Source organism: Nothoprocta perdicaria, unplaced genomic scaffold (genome assembly GCF_003342845.1).
Source record: "Nothoprocta perdicaria isolate Ctin4 unplaced genomic scaffold, notPer1 scaffold_132, whole genome shotgun sequence".
NCBI lineage: Eukaryota > Metazoa > Chordata > Aves > Tinamiformes > Tinamidae > Nothoprocta > Nothoprocta perdicaria.
Window position 1 is genome coordinate 710,694 of NW_020454450.1, and position 16,592 is coordinate 727,285.

The 16,592-nt window shown below is 42.6% G+C and overlaps 1 protein-coding gene across 5 annotated transcripts in view; it reads left to right on the plus strand.

The window, feature by feature from the left end:
• Positions 1-904: 904 nt before the first annotated feature.
• GULP1 (GULP, engulfment adaptor PTB domain containing 1) overlaps positions 905-16,592 on the plus strand; it is a 95,007-nt gene continuing 79,319 nt past the window's right edge. For 3 of the 5 annotated variants that reach the window (XM_026033708.1, XM_026033710.1, XM_026033713.1), the window contains exon 1: positions 905-945. The gene's annotated coding sequence lies outside the window, so the exon portion shown is untranslated. The remainder of the gene's footprint in view (positions 946-16,592) is intronic. The other 2 variants (XM_026033711.1, XM_026033714.1) reach the window with 2 other exon arrangements.

Below are 16,592 nucleotides of genomic sequence, written 5' to 3' on the forward strand. Positions count from 1 at the left end.
CTTTCCATGGGAAGTAAGTTTTCCCTTAGAGGCGTTTCATGTGACCCCGCTTGGAAACATACAGATCCCTGCAGCGCATCTCAGTGCGGATTACACAGCACAGCCCATGTCTTCAGACACGGATCCATGTCAGTTTTACCCAAGAAATGCATCTCCCAAGAACATTGCCTCCGTTGACTCATTTTTTTTCTCCTTAAAGCCTGTTTTCTCAGGGCACACCTGCCTACCAACCCAGGTCCTCTTCCCCAGACACCGTCTCCCAACAGGCTCGTGCTCCTTGGGTGCYTCACTCCCGTTTCCCCCCCGCTAGCCCTTCCACGCCCCGCACTAACACAAGGGACACGCTGCCATTGGCTCCCTCGGGAGCCTCCTGCGCGTGGGATGCGGGGGCCCTTCCGCTTCTTATCCGCGGGCCCCGCCCCGCGCTCCTGCCAGAGGGGCGGTTAAAGGGGCGGCTAAAGGGGCGGTTAAAAGGGCGGTTAAAGGCGCGGYYGGCCCATCCCCGGGGTTCCGCCGCSGCCCGTGACGCCGCAGCTCGCGATGGCGTCACCGAGGCTCCATTGTGACCTCATACCTGCGCGCTCCAGCGCGTCCCTTCCRCAGCCTCGCGCCAGTCCCCGGGGAGCTCCGCGCCAACGGCGCCAACGGCCCCAACGGCCGCCCCGTAACGGTCCCCACAGCCCTGGCGCGCGGCGGCGGCGGTAGCGGCGCCCCCTGCCGCGCGCGCTGCTGGTTGCGGCGCCTTGGGCCCGGCGGCAGGAGGCAGGGGGAGCCCGGGAGCAGCGGCGGCGGCGCCCCGGCCCGCGGGCAGCGAGCCCGGCAGCAGGCGGGGGCTCCCTGCCCGCCCGCCCGCCCGCGCTGACGTCAGGAAACTTTCTGGGCTGCTGCAGCAGGCGCGGGGCCGGAGCGGGCGCCGCGAGCCGCGCTGCCCCCATCGCCTCGCAGGTACCGACGCTGCCCGCGCCTTGAAACTTGGCGGCGAGCGGCGCCGGCAGCGGGGCCGCCCGGGCCGGCGGCGGGCGCCGGCACTCGCCGCGTTTGCCCCGCGAACTCGGAACCGGGCAGCCCGCCAGAGCTCGCGGCGCGAGGCTGCGCGCGCCTTGCGGCTCCGGGAAGTTCGGGGAGTTAGAAGCGACCGAGCGGCTCCTTCTTTCTCTGTGTCTCGTTTGGAGCCGCGAGCAGCGCGGCTGCGGGCGTTGCGGGACGCGCCGCTGCCCGGCGGGAGCGCGGCGCGGGGTCCTCGGCGGCCCCGGGTGAGGTCACTCTTTGTGGCTGCGGCTCGCAAGATGGCGCCGGTGCTGGCGGAGAAGAAGCTGCTGGGTCCGGAGGGGCCCGGCGGCGCCGAGCTGCCCAGCGAGGAGGAGGAAGGGCAAAACCTCTGGTGAGCGCCGTGCCGCGCGGGGGATGCGCCGCCCGGGCAGTGGGCGCGGGCACGGCGGCTGTTTGCCCGCCCGCGCCTGTCACGGCGGCNGCGCTCCCCGCGCCGCGAGCAGCCGCTCCGGGGACGGGCCTGGAGCGGGGCCGCGGGCCGCGGCGGGGGCGCTTGGTGGGCGAGCCTGGAAGTTTGTGGTGCAGCCCCAGCGGGGCAGGGAAAGGCGCCTTCCTGCCTGCCTCGCGCTGGGCTGGGGTCTGCGCAGGGCAGTGCGGATCAGTCCAAGGCCTGTAGAGGTTAATTGTACCCTTCACACAAAGGGATTAGTGCTGGTGGGAAGCACTAGCGCTCTGCCGTTTTGTTTTTGGAACTTACCGCTGCCYTGGTTTAGATCAACTCCTGGTTTAGAACACTCGTTGCATTTAAAAATTAAATGCCATGTAATTCTTTAGCTTGTTGGTCTTTTTTTTCTGCTTAAAAATAAGGTCTTGCTCTTTGTTGCTTAATTTCTTGTAGTTGCATTGAAGTCTTTAAAAAGTCATCCTTAGGCAGAGGTAACTGGAAACTTGTTCAAAAGCCTTCGCGTTGCTTTGGAAAGGAAGTTTTATGTGAAGGTGACTTGAAGATGATCTCTATGTGTGTCAATACCTATGAAATGTTTTAACAAAACACTTTTGGTCTTTTCAGAATAAATTTTCCAACAATTTTTACTTCTGGGAATGATTATGAACCCTGTTGTTTAAAATAAATCCTTTTTCTCTGCTTTTCCTCTCCTGCATGTTAGAATAAAACTATGATATTAAAAATACCTTTTAGTCATTGCAGTGATAAGCAATGCTTTGGAGTTTCAGACGTCTGCCATGAATGATGATGATCAAAATGAGACAAAATAGTTCCTGCCAGAAACATATTTTTGGTAATTGAGCTTCTATTTTATGGCAGTTTGAAAATGAACAGAGAAGTTCACTTTCAATTACTGATTTACTCAACTGATTGGTGGAGTGACAGTGCATCAGGCAGAGCCTCTAATGTTCAGAGATTACCCATATGCATTCAGGGAGAAGAAAAATAAAGCCGTATGAAAATGGTAATAAGTATATGATTATTAATGCTGTGCTTTTTGATATGTACCGGCACATCTAAAAATAAGGGATACTTCTTGGGCCTCCTTAAAGTCATATGTTTACATGAAGGACTTGAATAGAGAAAGTGAGTCATGAATAAAAACCTAGGAAGAGGGCACAATGCGGAAGGATGCAAAGGAACAGTCAAGTTTGTGGTTTTGAGTGATACAGGGTCAGGGATAACAGTGAAAAGAGACTGGAATTAAGAAGGAAGTACCAATCAGGTTGCCTTAGAAGTAAGGATGATAGTCTTAGACATGATATGGGTAGTAACAGAAAGCATCTGGGTGAATAGAGAAAGGAAAACAATTTTGGTTCCCGAGCAAGGGAACTGCAGCAGTGAGGTGCTACCCCGGTGTGCTGCATGCTAGGAGCACACAGTGAGAAGCAAAGCTGGTTTTGGAGGATCAAAAGGGAAGAGAGGGTTGTTGCTCCCTCCTTTGTCTTTGGCAGCACCTTGGTAATCTTTTCCAGGCTAGAAGCTCTTTGGGTTCAATTAATGTACCACTCTGCAAGATATTCACCTAGTGTAAGCTTTCAGAATTTCTTTTACAAGCTCCTGAAAAATAATATTTTGGCTTTAGACAGTGCTACCTTTCATGTAGTTACACATCTTATATATAAGTTCAGTCATTTTGAATATGGAGTTTGGCAGCCGTGTGCTTGTTTGTGTGTGTGGTTGTGGTAMATAGCACTTGTAGATAATACTGGCTGCTCTAAAACCACGTGGTCAAAATAAATCCATCTAGAGCTTGAGAGGTCATATATAGTAAACTGATATTTATATTACAGTTATAGAATTCATTTTTCTCTTAAGATGATCCCTGGACTATCTTGTTTGAACTTGTCGTAAGAAAATAAATTACCAGATGCAATAAGTAAGTGCAAACTTTAACTTGAACCAAGGGAYTAATGTGAGTTGAAAGAGAGCAAAAAATCAACCAATTTATCCTTGAGTGGTTGACATCTAATGTAATTTGCAGCAGGATTCTAATTCGGTCAGTTTTTAAAGATAGAAAGTAGTGCAATGAGAGGGTGAGAAGGCCACCGGATTCACTTCACAAAAACAGTTGATCCCCTAGGATTTGTAGCTGCTATCAAGGGTGAAAGGAAGAGCTGAGGTGGAGACCATATCTCAAGTACCTCAGCTCTTAAGATAAAAAAGATCGGAATTGATGTCTGAGTAGTGTTGTTACATAAGAACATACTAGTCAGGTATGAATAAACTTTGGCTCTCCTCCTTTTTCGCCTTGCCTGATTTTTGAAAGAATAAGCAACCCCAGGGAATCGCACTGTGTCCCAGGAGAGGCCCTGASAACACTATTGCTGTTAGCAGCACTGCCGGGGCCTCTGCGGAGCTACAGACAACATTCCCTTTGCCCTCAATGCAGCCTTTTTCATTCAGGGATAGTCATTAATATCTTTGCTCCTAACCTTGAAGGCAGCCTCCTGGCATCTCCTAACCCATGAGGTCAGATGTGGGAGAGTGCCGTGGGAGAAATATGGTGAATTTCCATCCACTCTTTTAGTCTGAAATATAGATAAGGCCTGTGTCATTTGATTGTAGTCTGAGGACCCACTAAGATTTTTGCCCAGTTCCATGGGCACTGCCTAGCTCTTTCCAGGTCATTTGGGTTTTAAAAGGGCTTATGTAGGTTACAGCCTCACCCAGAATAGCAGAAAATCATCTGAAATGCTTCATCTTGTTGGTTAGTTTCAAATGTTTGCTAGGCTAAACTCTACACTGATTGTGAAGAGAAGGAGGTGATGTTACCACCCAGGTTTTATTCAGAGGTTTAGTAGAGGTCCTCAAGACCCAGCTTGAATTGCCAGGGAAGAAATCAGGCTTTGGTTCTGCTTCTCTGCCAGCTTCAGCTAATTGCTAATCAAGAAGATGCTCCTTGTTAACATGTTATCTTTTTCTCAGGTTGAAACAATTCACTGGATTTGGTCTAATTACGTATTGGATAAAGAACGTAAAATGCAGCATTTTTTATAGATATTTCTGCTGAAGAAATGAGCTAAGTTTCTAACAGAAATTTAAATAGTGAGGCTTTACTGGGGCAAGAAATAGAACTCATTTCATAACACCTGCAGTTGCACACAGGCTACTTGATAATGTAGCAAATCAGTACCAGTAAGCCTCTTAAATACTTYAAGGACTCTATTTTTTGAACTTCTGCAAAGTTACTTTCTGTTCTGAAGGACAGACAGTAAGAAATCTGTTYGGGTTCATTCCTGAGACTCACCTAATTGCTTTTAGTCCTGTATATATTTTATGTCCAAGCTGCAAATACAGATTTGATTAAGAATCAAACAGTTCTTTCTGTTTTTGTCTTTTTCTWTTGCTTGCCGTTATAAAGCATCTGAAACATCTGTGAAGCCAAATTGTTGTCAGATTATTGTCAGTGACACTTGATCAACACTGTTGTCTTGCATGAGTCTGCACAAGTGTAGCTGATGGTAACCGAGTAAACAAATCTGTTCATGATGGTTGAAGCAGAGATTTCAGCTGGCTCAGACGTTGCTTTTGATAGCTCTGTGAACCAACTAAAACTGTGGGTGTTTTTGTTTTTTTGTCATGGGGAATGCTAGGCGCTCGTGTGTGTTTACGTGTGTGTGTGTGTGTGTACGTGCAGAGTAAGAACTCAGCAAGCGTGGCATGTAGAACTGGAATCTATGGAGTTGTTGAAGGCATTCTGGTTTGATTGTTCATGTGGTATAGGGAGATCTTGACCAGTGCAGGCAGTAACTAATGTTGTTTTGCAAATACACTTGACCTGATGCAAATCTTTTTAACAATTCCATGTACCCAATGGCTGGTGTGCTCCATGGCTGCAGTGAAGCAGGGAGTAGAGGTTCTGTTTTCCTTGGATGAGCCTGGAAAGAGATGTGGATGGAGGAGTCTAATCTCTGTTTACTGCAATGTTCTCATAATTTTGAAAAATCACATGTAAAGCTTTAAAACTAATTCAAATTCTTKTGCATTTTTTATATATAATAACTTTTTGTAAACTTTGGGATTCTCTGAGTATGTTAAGATTTTTGAATGGGATTTTTCTGTTATCTCCCCCTCCCCCTGCCACCCTTACCCTTCTCCTCCCTTTTAATGAGGCTAGTTTTAGACAAAGGAGAAAATGCAGGAGCCATATAGTGTGCAAAGCAATCTTGAGTACTACCTGCTGTGACATTTAACAGTCTATTCCCCTTTCTCATTTTTCTTTCAAATGCAAGGCCTAGATATTCAGGCAGGATAGGCCATTAAGAACATAGCCCTTGTACTGAAATTTTTCAAGTGATGCCAGATATACTAAATCACGACCATCCTTCAAGTTGTTCCAGAGCTCTTAGCAATGTGTGCAAACTTTGCTTCCCCTGGGTGAAAAGCTGAGGTAGAATAGGCCCTGTTGGGGATCACTGGCCATTTTCCCTATGGGCCCAGAGCCTCCCTGAAGCAGGGACATCTCTGGGAGGGCTGACCTGGGAGCTGCTGTTTTGTTCTGACTGGCAATTTGCTATCTCTTGCCCTGGTCAACTGGTATTTTGCTTAGGCGTAGAGATATTTGGCTGTTCACAAATGCTGGCTGATGTTATCATTGTATACACTTTCTATTTTGTCAGATTGAAAGTTTTTTTTCTATTTCTAGAATCTTTTGCCATAACTTTTTTCATTGGTTGTGAAATCCTCTGGAAAGTCTAACAGAAGTGAGGTAATGAGCCTAGATAGGGACTGTGTTCCCAATAAAAGATGATGTTTCCTGCAATCACATCTCAAATGTTGTTTGGAACAGCAGTTATCTTTGCATGCCAATTAAATTAAGAGGTGTTGCAAAAAAAAAAAAAAAAAAAAAAAGCTTGGTGTGTGCTCCAACTGATTTTTTGGAATCTTTTCTGGACCATCCACCAAGATATCGTGCTGTGCAGATATCTGCTGTTCCTAATTCTTCTTCCATGCTGTGCTGGCAGCTGTACGCGTTCAGTGATCATGAGTCAGAGCCGTCCCGCAAAATCATTACATGGACTTAAAAATAATGAGATTAAAATAATACACATTTTCACTTGTTCTTTTTTTTTTTTTGAGTTTTTAGTGTGTCTTTTTCTCTTATGAAGCTGGATTCCAACTATGAAAGTCAGAAACTTGAAAATGGATATTTTTTTTAGCTCAGGCTCAGAATTCCAGGACTGCTTGTTCTGACTGTTTGTTTGTGTGCTGGCCGCAGCCTCAATGAAGTGGAGTCAATGCTAGAGCTACAAAATAAGTCATGGGAGACTTTTGCTTCCCAATGTGTGAGTTGATAGCRTGGACAGAACCCTCCCTTCCACAGCAGCGGCTGCTTGTGACGCAAAGGATGAGGTCATACTGCAGTTATGGTATCCATGAGTTAGTCCCATTTAGGAGCTAAAGGAATGGCAAACAGTTTGTCAAAGCAGAGAAATAAAAAATGATGAGAGGAGAAGTACACGTGATGCAGTGCAGTGCAAAATCTTTATTCGGGGCAGGAAATAATAGCAGGGGACTCTATAGCTGGCAGAAGGCAGTTTGACTCCTGCTTTTGTACCCCTTAATCTGTTTCRCATGTGTAAGCTTTAAAGGTGTGTGTGCTGTGGATTTGCAAACACGAAGGTCTTGAGCATCTGAGTTTGGTGTTGAACCTTTCCTTGAATCAAGCAGCCTAAAAATTGCAGTGTTAGTTTTGTAAGCTGTATAGRTGGAAGATACTTGGGGAAGACCCAAAAAATTTTGCAGCTGGAGCTGATAGGAATCTCTCTACTGCCCAGTAATTGTCGTTAATTGTTTGCTTGTGCAGTGTTTTGTAATGTGAAAGACGGAATGTCAACACAGCTAAATTGCAACAGTAGTTTGTATAATGCTAATGTTTTTGGAAAAGGTAACTTGCTGATTTGTCACCTCATTGGCTGAAATATTTCACGTGCAGCTGCTGTGTATGTGGTGCTTTGTACTTCCTTTTKTATTAAGTTTTCAGCTGTTTTTTCTCCCTGATTGGTTACTCATGTATTAGGTTTTAGTATATATTTTTGTAGAGCATTTTTTACTCATAGGCTAAAAAGCACCAAAGACTGTGACTTGGTAAGCAGAATATAAAGTAAGTAGTATTTTCTTGCACAGTCTCTTTAAAATGTTGGAATTACCATTAAATTGAATGATTTCCATGTAGCTTGGTGCAAGTCTCCTAGATGGAATTGCTTTTTCTATTTTAAAAAAATGGAGGTGTATTTGTGGATCAAGAGAACTCGCATAAATTTCTTGTTTTTTAAAACAAGTGATTTCACAACCTGAAAATAGTGAGAATCTATAAATGGATTTTATTTTAGAAAACTTAGCTTGCTGATAGAGCCTTCCAAGTTGAGATGAAGCTCACCACTCTCAGTTTCCTGAGCAAATTGTTCTTTGTTTCTTTTGACGTACAAGAAAAGAGTTGCTGTAGGACTCGGTGTTTTACGGCCTGAGAAGACTGCAAAATAAGCTGTGAAGTGTGGAGCATGCACTGGTCTGTAGATGCTGGCAGAGATGCAGGCTGGAAGGGGCTGCAAGGTGCTGCTTGGAGGAAGAGCAGGACCTCTCCTGCTGCTGACAGTGTGTGTTTGCCCAGCAGACCTGTCTTGGGTGAGTTGCTAGTAGTGGAGAAGGGGGCTTTGGGGAAGGAGAGCTCAGCAGGAGGAGCCTGGGTCAGGCTGCCACAGGGAGGGTTAGGAAAAGTCCTGTAGTATTTCTGTTTGATGGGCTTAGCTCCCTGCTAGGCATGCAGGCTGCTGAAAATACCAGCCCTGCTGAGAATACTTTTTGCTCTGTATTGTATAAAGATTCTGGYGAATGTGTGAAGATTCTGGTTTGGGACAGAAGGTGGCCAGGGGACGGGTGAATAACAGATGCCCTAGCGATTAGCCAGGGATGTCCCACTCTGGTTCAGTCTGACTTGTGAATGGCCGGGAGTTACGTGGTGGAACAGCAAGTTGGTTCAGGGTCTCTGCAGTTCCGGCAGAACTGTCTTTTTTACATGAAAATAAAGATGCATTTACAGAGATATGCTTAATTGGCATCCTTAAACAGTTTCTTTTCTTCTCTTGGTTACATGTAGAAAATAGCTTGTGGCTAGCAGACAGACTTTTGTCCCAAGTAGTCTGTTCTTAACAGCAATTTCAAGTTTGCAGAATATCAGTTATATATTGTTTCTTCTTTTAAAACTGTGTGTTTTTACCGTATATCCGAGGTCCATTTTCCATGTCTTTCATTACAGGATGAAAAAWGCAGAGATATTAAACTGTCAGACTCATTTATTCTGTAGTCTGAGAAATAGCTATTGAGTCCAAACCACTATTTAGCATTTCAGATTGTATTACTGAAGAGCCACCCACTTTGGTAGGATCTATAACCGTGAATACAGTTTTTTCTGTGTTTTGATTGGAATGATAGGAGGCAACTCCTGCTCAGAGACATGGCAAGTCTGCAGGTATGACAATTCCCAGGCCAAGTCAGGCCTATGTAGGTATAGTAATAAGCTACTGGAAACTGGTTTTTGCTCAGATAGTTACTTTTGGGTAGCTGCTTTGGGGTTGTGTGCTCTCTGCTCCTCAGTCTTGCACCAGTGCAGTGGCAATGGCTGCTGCTGATCTGCAACTGCTGGTGAGAAATTGTCACRCTGTTCAGATGTTCCCTTTTGTTGCTGGGTAAAAACAGAGCGAGGAGGTGGCTGCCTAGCAATTATAGGGTGCCATGGTAATATCTTGTATGTAGTTCAAGTTWTTTAAAAAAGGCAGTGTCTATTGTACAGAATATTCTGTATAAGCATTTTGCAAAATTAGTAGTCACACACTAAAACACATGCTTTATCTTCCTCCTAGTATAACTAATGACTTTCAGTATCTTCTATCTCTGAGATAGGGAATGTGTGCCACAAATTTTTTTAAAAAACCAAAACCCTAGATTCTGGAAAGGGTGATATGCTTTAGTGCACAATTTGCAGAAACTTCTACTCTTTTCATAGTTTCTGCTCTTTTTTGTACAAGCCAGAACCTGATTGAATACAGGATGTCCAAAGAGATGATGATAATGTGCTGATACTTTGACCTTAGTCTTTTTTAATTTTCAGTTTTCATAAATTCATTTTTTAATTTTCAGTATTCATAAATCAGACATCAGTCCAGTGTTTACTTCTAGTTCTCTAAATAAATAGGGCACTAAAAATAGGAAAAAAAAATGTTTTTTCAACACTTGTTTACATATTTTATTCCAAGCAAGATGGAGAAATTAATGTTGATGGAGATAAGAGATAGTGTTGTGTGGGGAGGGTGACTGATTGTGGAATGTGACTAGATGAGACACTTTGGAAATGGGGTTTTTAAAAAGACATTGAATAAAAATAGGAATACCTTATCACTCCTGAGAATAGCCTATCTGCAGATCTGTGGCTTACCTTGGCATGGCAGGCTGCCTGCGGTACTTGGTGGTGTGCCTGCTTTTAAAGTACGTGCAGCAGTTTGCTGAAGCTCAGCATCATGAGAAAAGCGGCAGGCCCAAATGATCGCGTTCCCAAGGCTCGAGCCTCTGCTCTCTCACTTGCCTGCTTGGCAGGTATGGGGGTGTCTCAGTCTGGGAAACTGGGAGTGTTCTTAAGAATTAATCAGTTATCTTTTTGCACTCGTCTTAAGCTTTGGTGTGCTTTTTAGGTAAAGAAGAGCAAAATATGTTGATCCTTCTTATGCTGTCCAAACTGATCATTTAATATGGACTAGAAAGCTCTTTTCTGCAGAGGTTTGCTGACCACAGAGGTATTTTTTGGTCATCTCACATATACTCATTTGTGTTGGTGAAGTCCTTAGTAATAACTAATGCTTTTCATATTTTTAAGTATTTTCTCATCGCCTTTTTCCCAAACTCACTTTTATTTAAGCAATCTCGGATGTCTCAAGCAGAAGTTTAATGCTGGAAGTGTTATCCTCTCATGTCTTTGCATCCTTTGTGCTGAAATGAAAAGCCAAACTCTTCTTTCTTTGCAAAATATGCTAGTAATTCCTCAGGGATGTCTTTCATTATTCCACTGAGAAATCGGCATCAAAACAAAATTTTTGTGTTGGTGAAGGTTCTTCCTCTTCCTTTGAATGGAGATGGATAAGAAGGAATTTGCTCCAATTCTTCCCCTTCCTCCCAAGTTTGAACAAATACAGAGCCCAGTCATATTCTAATAACAAAAAGATGTATTTGATGTTTGGCATTGCTCTTGCAATTCTTGGAGGAAATCCTGCATTTCTGTAATTTTGTGGCTTATAAAGAATGCCTAAATGACATTTTGCTCCCCTTTCCGGATCTGGAATTGTTTCCTCTGAAGCATTGTTGGGTTTGATTACAATCTAAGAACTTTTTCAATCGAGAGGTAGGAAAAGAAACAAAAACTAAGCAAGTGAAAGCTGAGGAAGGGCAGAGATTTTATTACTGTGGTGACTTCAGTCACTTTGGCTCTGACCTATGAACACTGTTCCTCTTTTCCTATGTACGACTTTAGAAGTGCAGTATGTTCCTCAGACCAACTTCTGGGATGCACCTAGATGTTTCTTTAGAAGTTCTTGAAGAAGAAACTTTCAACACTAATATCTCTTGTATAAATATACAAAGCAGAAGATAGGCCTATAAGCACAAGCATTAATCATTCCTTTGCAGGTCACCACCTTCTTTCTTCTTTTCACTCACTGTTGTGACCTGTGTTGTGATTGTGTTCCAGGGAGGGATTTGGGTTTGTAACTCGGCAGTGATTAAAAGATATCAAGAAACATGACCAATGTACCGTGAAATGGATGTTTAGTGCGAGATCAACTAAAAAGCATGCAGTAAGGAAATTAATGCCGTATATTTGAAATCTTTAATGTTACTGGAATACCTTTGACTCCTTAATTGCAGTTGCATTTGTTAGGACATCTGGAAGTTAGTTTGATAGAGTTCTTGCATTGCACAGTCCAGTGGCAAAGGAGAAAAAAAATCAACTGAAGGAAGATGCCTGCATAGTAAAGAACATAATAAAATGCAGATCACAGTTCTGGAAGAAATTAGTGGTTGGCTGGAAATAAATGCTTTGAATTTTTTGACTTCATTATGTTGAATTTTGCCAGATGTTCTTAGAGAGCACTCCTGTATGATGTACTTAGTCTGCTGTTTCTTGTACTTGTGTTTCATTTGATAGCTTATGTTCTGAATACATTTTTTTCCTCAAGACAGCATATTATGTTCAGCTGCTTTTTGAAGATGTGATACAAACTGAAGTCTCAGACAGTATTTCTGTAAGGTAAAGTAAATGAAGCTTGCTTCTTTTTAGCTGTTTTTTGGAGTATCTTGACATAATTCAGAAACTAGTTTTTCACTGTATATCCAAGAATATTTTATAGTGTAGGATCTTTAAGGAGATGCTAGAGCTCAAAAGCATTTTTGTTTGGAGAAAGCAGCTTGTTACCTGTGTATTCAGCTTCTTGCACTACAGTAAGGTGAGTGCTGGTCTGTTCCACTAATCTGGACTGATCATTCCTTTAAGCCAGCCCTCAAGTGGATCCTAGGAAAAACCACTTGTATATGGTGAGGTATTGACTAACTCAGCAGCTTGCATGTAGAAAACAACTTTGTAAATGGGTGCAATTACATTGTTACTGATCCTGTTTCAGGTTGGATATATGAATTCTGTTTGTCTGCTTTGACTTCTCAGGCTGAGTTTGGGCAGTTGCACTGTAATTCTGAGAGCAGCCTGAGCAAGCAGTGATGCTGCTGAAGAGGTAGTCCGAGCTTTTTACAGTTCGTGTCCCTGCCACTGCTGCCTAAGGCTCCTTGTCTCTGGCGCTGGCCCAGCTGCCTGCAATATTGCATGGCAAAGTAAATCAAGTAGGAGCAAGTACTTGGGAACGGAGAGGAACAGCTCAACTAACACAGGTCCGCACTGCTTGTGGAGTAATTGTAAGGTGCAATAAGGTATCTTTTTGAAGCACAACTTGTCCTAGGCCGTGAGCTTTGGTCCAATGTACGCAGCCTTTATTACTGATAGAGTTAGAGTTCATCAATGACTTGACCAGAAGAGAGTGATGCTTTTAAACATCCTTCTGTGCTGTTCAAGGAACATCCACTTTAACGTGTGAGAAGATTATGCTGTTTTGTGAGGAACTTGGAGCTTGTTTGATATGCAATAGATGCAATTGCAACTATATGCAGTTTATTAGACTTTATCATAAATTCAGGTTATAGTAAGCATGTGTATTGCAAAGGTGGGTTTGTTCTCCTGCTGAGCACCATCAGAAAAATACAAAGCTCTTGGCTTCTACCTTTCTTTCAAAATAGAGCATATGTTGACTTGAGAATACAATGGAATGCTTACTTTAGCCATTAAATGTTAATAGAGAAGAAAGAAGGTGAGAAATCCTTTAGCTCACTTGTATTTGATTTCTATTTGATAAAAGACTTCTTTGGGTGGCCCTGGTGCTGGTTTAGAGAAGAGGCAGTTTTGATTTTTTTCATGTTGAAGTTACTAATATAATATGCCTTTATTATTTATGAAGGTTAAATGTTGTGGATTGAGTCTTCTTTGCATTGCTAATGACCAAGAATGTTTTAGCCTMACCAWTACAGTGTTGTAAATCAAAAGTCAACCGTTAGACTTGATGGTTATTTAGGCAGGTCATATTCTTGGTGGCTCTGCAGCTGTTTGGTCTCTCTTTGTGCTTCTACCCGCCCTACATCAGAGCTAAGTGCCTAAAGTTAATGCACAGAATTCAAGCCCCAAGTCTCACGCATTTATAAAGTATTAACTTGTATTTAAGGCAACTTCCCTGTTCATCTTGGATATTACAACCTGCACTCCATCTACTTGGAAGTTTCCTGGGGTTGTCTAATCAACTTTGCTTGTGGGTGCCTTTGTATTTCTTCTGTATATTTTCCTTTTTCTTCTATATATATTACTTTTGTTGTTTAAGGCTTGRTTTTTTGTTTATTCTAGAAGATTTTTTCTTGCTTTTTCTTTTTCCTTGCTTGAGCCATTAGATTGTGTTTTCATGCATATGTCTTCTGTGCAGCTCTATTTTTGCTGCTTTGCTTCTCTAGCTTGTTTGTTGGTTCTGTTTCTCTAGTCTTTTTATTTGGTTGCTTGACCTGCTGGCAAGTCCCTTAGTTATTTTTCCTCCAGTTTCTCCTCTTTATCTGCCAGTGTTGTGTTCTCTACCCTTGCAAAGGCAGGACTTGTTCATTGCTTGTTACATCCTGATTTCTACTACTTAGTAACTGTTCCTGCTTGTTCCTGCTTTGYTCATGATAACTCTGTTGCGACTTTCCCAAGGGCTTGCTTTGCAAGCTTGTTTCTGAGATCTATTGCMGCTTGTAGATGGTAAAAGGCTTCAAAGTATCTTGTTAAGGGCGGTCTGGTGCTATCRCATGAATCAAAAGAAAAGATGAATCATGCTCTGATTCTGCTTTCCTCTCATTTGTTGTTCTTCTGTGGTGTCACGTAACAAGACTTTTTTTCACCTCCTGGATTTTTTAATACTTAATATGTTTTACAAAGGAGGCTTTTCCTATTATTGTTCTCCTGTTCTGTGTGATGAGAAATGCACATCTACTGAAAAAACACCAAGAGTAATCTAACTGGAATCTGCTGCTGATCTAAATCAGTAGGACTGTAATAGCAAGTGTGATAATCTCACAAGTCTCAGCAAACCTTATGCAGATTAAGGAGAACATTAGGGGCAGTGTCTTTTCCCCCTCTCTTCCCTCTATTTTTTTTTTTTGAATTCAAGGAGAAAATGGCCATTAAAGTGAACAAATCTGTTCCATAGACTTCTGTCATAGGAATATGAAGATCACAATTTACTGATTAGTGTGAATGTATACCCAGAATGTGCCTCTTCTCTGCCCTTAAACTATTCCAGAAATCTTTGCTTACAGAAGGCAGAAATGTCTCATTCCCTTCACAGGMTCCCCATCTCTTACAGGCTATCGGGAATGCTTGCTATAAAACAGGACTGCCATGTTTTACAGCATCTGGCACAACTTCTTTCTTCTTCCTCTCCTCACCTCTGTTCCCTCTGATCCATTCTGATGTTTCCAATCTCCCATAAAGGATTGTCTCTCACTATCGTAACTGAAGATTTTTGGATGAATTTTATCAGCATTGTAGGCTCAACTATGCATTACTGTCAAAAACATTTAGATAGTAAAATCTAGGTATGTTCTGACTTAAGCAAAGTGTCTGTTCTTACATTGCAAAAATTKAGCTGAATAGTTTATCTTAATCTTGATATTGGTTTGATGCTTGATCATGGTCATCTTAGTTTAAAAAAAAAAAACATAAACCAGTGTTAATTGTGGCAGGCAGTTTGTTTTAAGTACTTAATCTGAACCAGCTGAAAGGCGCCTTCTTGAAGTTGTATGTGTTAATTCTGGTGCAGGCTCAAGCTGGCAGGCTTGCCAGATTCAGTTCCAAAACAGGAGAAGACTTGTTACTTATAAGCCCAGAGTTTACGGTCATATTCTTCTCTATAATCCAGAAGTAACAAGTGTTTTTCTATGCAAGTTAGCAAGAGCCAGCTAAAGCATCCATTCTGTGTAGTCTACAGCAATGAACAGGCCATCATAAATTTTAAATGGCTGAGGCTGAGTTAGAGTTTTTGATATTCTAAAATATTAGACATATCTATGATAACTTCTGCAGTTCTACAAGGAGTCTTATAACTTGAGCAAAATTGTCCTGTCCTTGAGAATATGCAACTGCTTAAGGAGCAAGTGCCTTGATCAGTGCAGGCAAATCTGAGCTCATCAGCCTTTGCTTTGAGCTGTCCGTGTGGGAGGCAGCTCCATTCCAGATGTAAAATCATGGAGGTGTGAGCACAGTATTGTGCTTTAATAAACAGCTGGAGAATCCCATTATTCCAGAGCTGAGGAGCGTTTGCCATAGTCATAAATGGTGTCAGGTCGCAGTGGCTGTGCAGGGTGGTCAGAATTAAAAATCCTGAGATGGACGAAGTGGGATGCTGAAAGGCAACCTTTGGATATGTCTTTAATTTCASTGTGGCCTCTATTTATTAGTGTGACTACTTCATTTATATTTTTGTCTAGTGGTGACAGTTTCTGCATTGTAGATTAGAAAAAGGGTCCGAATAGGTTCTTCTGCCAGCTTCTTTGTAGTTGTTATTCATGTTGGGTTAGATTTCCTAGCACACATGAACTAAATCATGTTTAAATGTTGACAGGGGCTATTAGGTTCATTTTACTATTTGCCAAATGGGATGATTGATGAGGGAACAGAGCTTGGTTGTGTGTTAGACCAAGGAAAYCTGTGGTTCATATAAAAATTTTTGCTGGGCAAAGATTTTATGCCCCTTCTCTGTAGGGTTTTTTTCTTTTAATTAAAGCTGTGTGCACATATAAATGTATCCCAGGCTCTTGGAATTAGATAATTGAATCAAACTTTTTCAGTTGAAATAATTGAATGTGTAACATGTGCCAAATGGAAGGAAAATACTGACAGCTGTGGAGACTTTAGCAGGGGGAGCAGAGGTGAATGTTGGTGTACTTGAGGGACTCAGAATTTGCAGACAGTTACAGCTGTCAGCTTTAGGTGTGACTTCCTCTGTACTCATTTTAAGAACAGTTATTTCCATGAAGCACAGACATGCTGTCCTTYGAAGAAGAGCAGGTCCCTTGTGACCATGCTCAAGACCGAGAACAAATTTGCTTAAGTTAACTTTGTCATTTTGTGTTGGAAAAAAATGTGGTATCTTAATGACCTCAAACTCCAAGTTAAAATATCACTTGTCAGTTATTCCTACTGACCAAGTAGTTGCTTGTCTTAAGAAATTGGTGGAATAAGTGCAGTAAGTTCACTTGTCTCTCTTTAGTGCCATTCSGGAAGCATCTGACCCTGAGACGAGGCTCCAGTTTGAATCCTCTCTCCCAGGAGCATCGTGCAGGCCCACATCAGTAACAGAGATTAGAGAATTTATCTAGGACTGTCAGACACTTGTCTCTACAGGATCCAGCCTTTAATACTGCTTTCTGCTATGCTCTTAACTTTTCTAACTTTTCTGACATGTTCCTTTAGCTGCATTGCTAATGCAAA